Genomic DNA, 8418 nt, shown 5'->3' with positions numbered 1-8418 from the left:
AGGCATGTGCCTCTGCTCCTGACCCAGCTTCAGTTTTAATCAGGGACACTGGATCTGAAAGATTTACAATTTAATGTTATTGCAATCTCTTTCCTAAAATTAAATTGGATTTATATTGAGCTCTCAAGACATGACAGTTCTTCCATTTTCACAAACCTCAGGAATTCAGCATAGTCATTACTGAAATAAAAGTCAACCAATAAATACGAGAGTGACACAGGCCTACCAGTGCTGTGCTGTGAGAAAGGGAGGCCCATCTGCACACGGTGGAGTTAGATTCTACCTGCAGGAGGCCACTGCTGTGTGGAGACCTCCTGGTGCAGCCACCACCACCATGTCCAAGCAGGAGCCAAAACTGTCAACCAAGGATTTGGGAGATAAGAAGAAAGGAGAATATATTAAGTCATTGGACAGAATAGCAGTGATATTTGGTTCAAAATGAAAATGACAATGTCACAGGAGAGCATGAGGCAGAAGCTCTAAACCTCAGTTCTTGTGTTCCCACAAAATAAAATTTAAAGTCAGACATAAAAAAGTCAAGTGAAGGAATGTATTATGAGTGGAAGCAAAGTCAGGCTCAAGCAAAGAACCCAAGAGGGAGGGAGGGAGGGAAGCGGGCGTAGAGGGAGAGAGGAGGGGGGAGGGGAAGGGAGAGAGACAGAGAGACCTTTAAGCAGAGAGGGACAAAGGAATAAGGCAGCTGAAAATTTATTACTGTTTGATGTTTATCAGCAAAACTGTGTTCCACCTTCTAAAGTCTTTACCATTCAGATGTTTATCTCCTCCTTCATATTAACAGAGGAGTTTTGGTCCTTAGTTGGTCCTTTCTGAAACTGTCATGGCCACCATCCCATTTAGGGGCCTCCATCTACAAGTCAGTGCTATGTTCATGCAGGTGCTGGGGTCAAGGACTGGGAAGACTTGATCTTAGTGTACTCGCATTGTTAAGGAAATGTCCCTTCTGAAATACGTGGAGAAACCTATGGGCTATAAATCCTAACTTTACAAGGACCTCAGTGACCCTGCCAGGAGTTAGTCCCATTGATCTTTCCTTCTAGAGGGATTTTTTAAAATTAGCTGCCTTTGGTTCCATCCGTTTATGCTCAGGGTTAGTACACTTTTTGTTCTATAAGATACTCAATTGGTCATTGAAGGCAATTTCAAAGAAACCCATGCCTCTTCTACATTTTCAGTTTACATTTCACCACTCATAACTACTACCAAATAAAAACACATCTCAAGAAACTCAAAGAATCACACTGTCAAAGATAGAGAGTTCCATGAACTTACTCAGGTTTCTCTTTGATGCTCAGAGAATTACTGATAATTTTACTCCAAAAGAACTCAGAATGGAGGAACAAGATGTGGTAGAAGTTTATCAGGAACAAATTGTGGGGGGGGGTTTGACATTCAGCAATTTAGATATTCTTTTATTTTTTATTGTTGATGATACTATTTGAAATAAGACTCAATTTCACAAGGTCAGGCTTTTGCATAGCATATTTAGAAACCTCCAAAATCTCCAAAGAGACAAGTTCATCCATAGAACTTGCGAAAAGCAATTTCTACCTATGGTCAAGCAAAAAAAAAAAAATGAATTATGGTCTTGAATTAATGCAAAAGTGCTGTAGAGATCTCCAAAAATGCATTCAAGTGAAAAGAAGTACAAAAAAAGATATTCATTCTAATGTGGGTCATAAGGACACAGTACGCTTATATAGGAATGGTATTAGAAGAGCTAGAGATATCATGAAATAATGCTGGGTCGGTTCTTCCCTACTACTTATAAAATGGGTAAAAGTCTGCATAAATTAAACAGTTTGACCAGTTTATTCAGTAAGTAGGTTTATGCCAGCTGGAAGTAGATGCCAGTACTCTAAACTCTATGCTATACACAGTGGTTGATCAGGCAGCAAAATAAGATGCAAGTAGAAAAGATATAAAATAGTAATTTCAATTTCTTCAGTGAAATCTCAGTACATCTCTTATCTATAAGCATGATGTGATTTTTCCTTCTTAGCTCCTACAATATTATGTCTGAGGTATTCTGGTAAATTGTATCAAATGCTATCTTGTATTGCTAGAATGTTTTTCATTTATATCCTTTACCCATTCATCCAACAATCACTATAATTCAATAAATATGTGTCAGAAACCAAAATCAGCTTCAAAAATCACTATAGATACTTGAACATAAAATGTGGCACTCAGAGAAAGAGGTGTGGGTTGAATATGTTGTTACAAAACTACTTCTACTAAGGTGATGTTAATACCCTTAAAGTTAGGAGTGTAGCTTATTGATTTGCTGTTCCATGTAGTGTGTCCTATCATTTGCATAATATGACTGTTAACTTTCCCTTTAAAGTTGAAGATAGACAAATCTTTGATCAAGGGATTCTTGTGGCTTTGAAACTTTTTTATTTTAATATATAGTGAGATTCAGTAAAAATTACATTAAAATACCTATGTGAGATAAACATACATATACCTTTGATTCTAATGATTGCAGTATATTTTATTTTCTATTCTATTGTACTCTCCCCCCATTTACTTTATTATTTTTCTTTTTTATTTTACAATGATATTTGTGATGCTTGATGTTAAATACACAACCTAGTAATGAATTCTAACCTGCTGAAAAATACTGCTCTTAAAAAAAAATCTTAGACTTCTATATCCAGGGTTGTTCATAATAATACTGGAAAATAACTGAAATCCACAATAAAATAATCAAGAATAAATATAAAAATGGAAAAATAAATTTTGGCATGTTTGTAAAGTTGTTGTCTATATGTCAGTGAATACAAATGAATTACAGATATACATACATATATATGGATGGGTTAAGAAATAGTCTGCAGAAAATATCAAGTCACAGAATTGTGTATAGAATGTGTTTCTATTTATATAAACCTCTTTTGCAAGTAAAACCAATAAATATATTTGTTGGGAAACGAAACATATATGGTATATATATATAAAAGAGCCAGGAAACTAATATGAAAAACATTAAAAATGGCCAGTATGAAATTCAAGATAATGGTTTCTCTTGGTTTAACAAAACAAAAAATGTTATCATGATAATGCAATAGCATACAGCACTTCAAAAATACTAATAGTGTTCTATTTTCTAAGCAGGTTAATATGAAATGCATATGTCTAAATATTTTTATAATATAATTATATTGTGTATGTGATATAATTAAATATGTTAGCACAATTTTAAAAGACATTGACTTGGGCTGGGGTTGTGGCTCAGTGGTAAAGTACTTGCCTAGCACACATGAGGCCCTGGGTTTGATTCCTGGCACCATATAAAAATAAAATAAAATAAAAATACTGTGTCCCTCTACAACTAAAAAAATATATATATATATTTTAAAAAGAGAGTTGACTTAGTGAAAGATTTAATTATTTAATATCTAGAGAATCTTATAAAGGTTTGTATCCTAGGCACCATTGCATGCTTATAATCCCACCTACTAAGGAGGCTGAGACAAACGAATTGCAAATTTGCGGCCAGCCTGGGCAATTGGATGAGGTTCTAAGCTACTTAGAACTTGTCTCAAAATAAAATTAAAAACAAAAATTCAAAATTTTATCCTGATAAATATTATTTTCAAAACATAACTTGGAAAGGGGATTGAGAAGTAATAATGCCAGGAATGGTGGTGTAAGCCTGTAATCCCAGTGGCTCTGGAGACTAAGGCACAAAGATCTTAGGTTCAAAGCCAGCCACAGCAATTTAGTGGGGCCCTAAACAACCTAGAGGGAACTTGTTTCAAAATAAAAAATATAATAGGGCTGGGGACATTGCTTGAAGTTGCAGTCCTCCTGCCTCAGCCTCTGGAGTAGCTGGATTTCAGGTGTGTGCCACCTCTCTCCGGTTTATGCATCATATTGTCCATTTTTGTAGTTTTTACTAACAATTCAGCTAATATTCATTGAATATTCTGATAATTATATTTTGATAAACTATGAACGACAATACCCTCTGATGTATACCTATGACTAAAATCATTAAAACTGAAGGAGTATATATGGTAAACTTCATCAGATACTATTGAATTATTTTTAAAGATGGCTATCCCAACTTACATTGTCAATAGAGTGGTAAATTCTCATTATTTGATAACATTGATAATATTCTTGTCAAACCTAAGTTCTCTGACTTTATAACATTTTATTAATGTATGGGTATTTTATTATACTAGGTGTTATTTAATTTGCAATTTCTTTTTTATTAATGTTTTCTACAGATTTCCATTTGCTTATAAGCCTTTGATTTTTTCCTCTATAGTAAAAACAAACAAAAAACTTCACATTCTTTTTCTCCAGTTTTCAAAAATTTTCTTCTTTTCTGTTTTCTATGAATCCTAATACATTCTAAATACCATATCACTGCAGGCACCTGTACTAAATATATTTTCTCCATGCCCATAAAAAATAAGAATTTTAATTTTGTCTTATTTTCTACATTGCTTATCTTTATCACCTCAAGCATAAGTATTTTCACTATTGCTTTTCTTTTCGATGTTTTGCAATTTTAGATTTTACAACTCCATCTATGGTTTATTTTGAGTTAGTTTTTGAATATTCTACGAACATGAATAAAAGTTTATCTTTTGATATGGATAGCCAATTATTACACCATAATTTTTAGAGCAAAATCTCCTTTCTCATTATTTTCTTCATTTGTTTCTTTCCTTACAGAAACAAATTTGTATTTCCACACTTTTGAGCCTACGAAAGTGATGCTTACAAATTTCTGAGATGTCCTCAACTCAACCTTTCTATTGTCCTGGTGCAAAGTTCTTGGTTTTGTTTCACCAGTGCTAGAAATCTCACCATCCTTGGCCACATTTTGTATGCGCTTTTTTCTGGCCACACTGCACATTTTTCAAATCATCTTTTACTGTCCCTTTTTGCTCCTAATTCTTATTGTAAATTTGGCTAAAGCAGCCAAGAATACACATGCTATTGCACAAATGCTTTCCTGCCTTCAGATTTCCTCCAGTAGATGAAATAGTTTATCACCTTTATGCTCAGCCTCTGATAAAGTCTGTGGCATGGGCAAAATGCACCCACATGTTTTGCTGCAGTGTAACAACTATAGACTGTAGTCCAACTCCCAGAGAATCTGCATTTGAATCGCAACCTCATTAGCATAGATTTTATTACCTACATTTCTGTAAGTATTCTGTTCTTCTGAGTCCCTACCTGAATCATCTAACAATCTCTGTCTGTAACATTCTAGGCTTTCTCTACTCTGATAACATGACTTAGGTGTTGTCTGACTCATCAACCCATAACAACATTAGTTGGGTGTGGACAGCAATACTCCATCATCACATGAAAATGTCTTGTACATGAATGATCCCTAAAAGCCTACTTTACAGATGTTTCTGCTTGGTAGGTAGGCATCACCTGAATGTAGGCAGCTGCAGCACTATAATCCCATTTTAGGGCATTACTGAACGACAATGGGAGAAGAAATTCCTTTCAGTGCTCAGGACTTTGGACTATGCACCTATTTGTACATTTTTCTTGGAAGAAGAAAGAAGAAGACATGATTATACTTTTCATGGGTGATAGCCAATGATTTGGCTGGGTAGTCAGGGATTTAGAAAAAAAAAACATGACTGGAAAATTGGTGACAAAGAATGTTGAGGAAGAGATATATGGATAGATTACTCTAAATGGGTGAAAAAAGGCAAAGAAATTTTTTTGTGATGTTAGTGTCCATTAAAGGTGACCTTAGCAGAGAAGCATTTTAATAATCAAATGACTAGGATGACCCATTCTGTAGATATCAGCCACCCCTGTCATCACCCAATGGGCTCACAAACAAAATAGCATGGAAGCAGGAGTGAAAGTTCTCCATCAGCTCAGAAACACAGATGTTCATTAGCAAAGCTGACCTGTCTTTGTCCACCACTGAATATCAAAATCTTCCAACAGCAGGAACCTACTCTGAGAAAACAATATGGCAGACTTCCAGGGTAAACAGCCAGTTACCTGATGGCATACTAATAACCTTGTACATTTTCCATGATGGAAAAGACAGTAATGTCCTTAACCAAATGAACACTCTAGATGTAGATTTACCTTTTCCACATGAAATTCTCTTGTGAACTTATAGAATGTCTTATTCACCATTTTGATATTACCAGTTATATAAATAAGAACTATAGCCTGGGCATGTTAGCGCATGCCTGTAATGCCAGCAGCTAGGAGGTAGAGGCAGGAGGATCTTGAGTTCAAAGCCGGCCTTAGCAATGTAGGGAGATGCTAAGCAACTCAGTGAGACCCTGTTGCTAATAAAATATAAAATAGGGCTAGGGATGTGACTCAGTGATCAAGTGCCCCTGAGTTCAATCCCCAGTACCCATCCACCCCCCGCAAAAAAATAAGAACTACAAATCTACAAGCATTTGTTATGATCAAATAATTTATATCTGTCAAAGAAGTGTAGCAATGGGCTTATGTACAGGGAACACAATAATCATATCATGTCTCCCACTATCTTGATGCATCTGGCTCCAGACAACAATAGAATGGCCCTTTAAATACTCAGTTATAGTTCTGACTAAGTGAGAATATATTGCAGAGGTATAGCATGATTCTCCAAAAGGCTACAGAGCTACATCCCTAGTGTTACAGAGTGACACTATTGCTTGTCTGGGGAGGAGGCTATGCTACACTGCTTATTAGTCCAGAAATAGGGTCAAATTAGAAGAAAAATTGGTTTCATTCAAAGCCCATTTTGAAGAAAAATAGAAGAAAATTTTCATTTCGAAAAAATTCCATCTTCAGGAGGTTCTGGTGTGAGAGAGGCTTTTAAGAGTTAACAAGGTAAGACAAAGGGCAGGAAATGTTCATAGACAGATTTAATTATCCAGTGCTAGACAGACCTGGGGAGAGGACATTCTCTGTTCTCAGTTTCCTTGGTGCCCTTCAGGATTGGAGGCTGCAAACTTCAGCCTTTACTCAGCAAGAGGAAGTTGCTCTCAATTTTAGAGGGCCCCTAAATTCAATCTCTTTCACTAGTCATCATTTTCCCCTCGTTTGAACAGAAATGTTTTCAAGATTAATCCTGTACCTATCTACTTACTATATGTTGACTATATGAAGGACAGATGGCTTCTGTAGTCTCACAAATCCACATGCTGAGAGGAACTCTTCTTAATTAGTTGAATTTATGGCAATATGATCTGAGGAGCCTCATCATAAGTTAGAAACAAATTAAATGGTGACATTATAAATTTTGAGTGGTGATATAATGAAAGGGTGGAAGAAACTTTGATGGACTTAAATATGTTTTAAAGAGGGACAGGATAGGGACTATCAGAGGTCAAAGTGCAGATTGGAGAAGGCATTCTCTAAAATGGCCCTGATAATTTCTTGTTTCCTGGTGTGAAATCCAACATTTTGTGTGATCTCCTCTTCTATGTTTTATGATGGCCTAGTGACTCTCCTCCAGTTAACAGACTACGATAAACGTGTTGGGATTTATCCCTTCTGAGGTTGGCATATGCCTTCTGAGATCTGGCCTTTCTCCTGCTTGCCAGTTCTGGCTTTCCCTCACTTGTTCATTCAGATGGAAGCCAGGGGTCCTGGTGGGTGTTGCCCTATAAGAGGCCATATGCCAAGTAACACAGGAACATTCTGCTCTCCAATCAAGGAGGAACTAAGATCTTCAGGTCAATGGCAGTTAGGCATCAAGTCCTACAATCAAGTATGTGAGTGATTTGGTAGCACATCTTCCCTTAGTCAAGGCTTCAGATGAGGTGGCAACTCTGGCTGATACCTTGACTGCAAACTTGTGAATAATCTTCAGGAGAAATCACACAGGTAAGCTGTACCCAGATACTTAACCTGCAGAAACCAAGATAATAAATGTTTATTAGTTTTAAGCAATTAAATGTTGATTGGTTTGTTATATGGCATTAGATGAATAACACCATTTGGGACTTTCATTTTATTTTTCCAGGAGGATCAAACTCAAGGCCTCATGTATGCTAGGCACTTGCTCTACCACTGAGCTAAACCCTTAGTCCTTGGCTTCCTTTTAGCAAATGAGGGCTTTGTTCATTCCAAGATTTGATCAATAAAAGTCTGTTATCCAACTTTTTTTTCCCCCTGAGTTGTTCTTAGAAGTCTGAGTCAACAGGTAGAATTCTAACTATGCTGAGGCCCTCATGCTGTGAGGAAATCCAAATTGCCTCAAGGTTTGGGAGAAACTAAGCCTAATTTTAAAGCCGTTCTTGCAATGTGGTAAAATGTATGTGGCTGAAAAAGGCTACCTATGATTCTTTGGACTAGCCAGTTTGGTCACTGCCATTCATTCAGGTCTTCTAAGCTAAAGCAATAGACAAGATGAGGCAGAGAAAAGCTATCTTTGTGGTACTATACATA

At 36.3% G+C, this 8418-nt stretch overlaps 1 pseudogene; it reads left to right on the top strand.

Moving 5' to 3' along the window:
• Nucleotides 1-334: 334 nt before the first annotated feature.
• On the top strand, nt 335-1460 carry LOC124101132 (small ubiquitin-related modifier 1-like; annotated as a pseudogene).
• The last annotated feature ends 6958 nt before the right edge of the window (nt 1461-8418 follow it).

Source organism: Marmota monax, unplaced genomic scaffold (assembly GCF_021218885.2).
Source record: "Marmota monax isolate L192 unplaced genomic scaffold, Marmota_monax_Labrador192_F-V1.1 WCK01_AAM20220418_F8-fsc00121, whole genome shotgun sequence".
NCBI classification, from domain to species: Eukaryota; Metazoa; Chordata; class Mammalia; order Rodentia; family Sciuridae; genus Marmota; species Marmota monax.
This window is presented reverse-complemented; position numbering and strand designations above follow the sequence as displayed.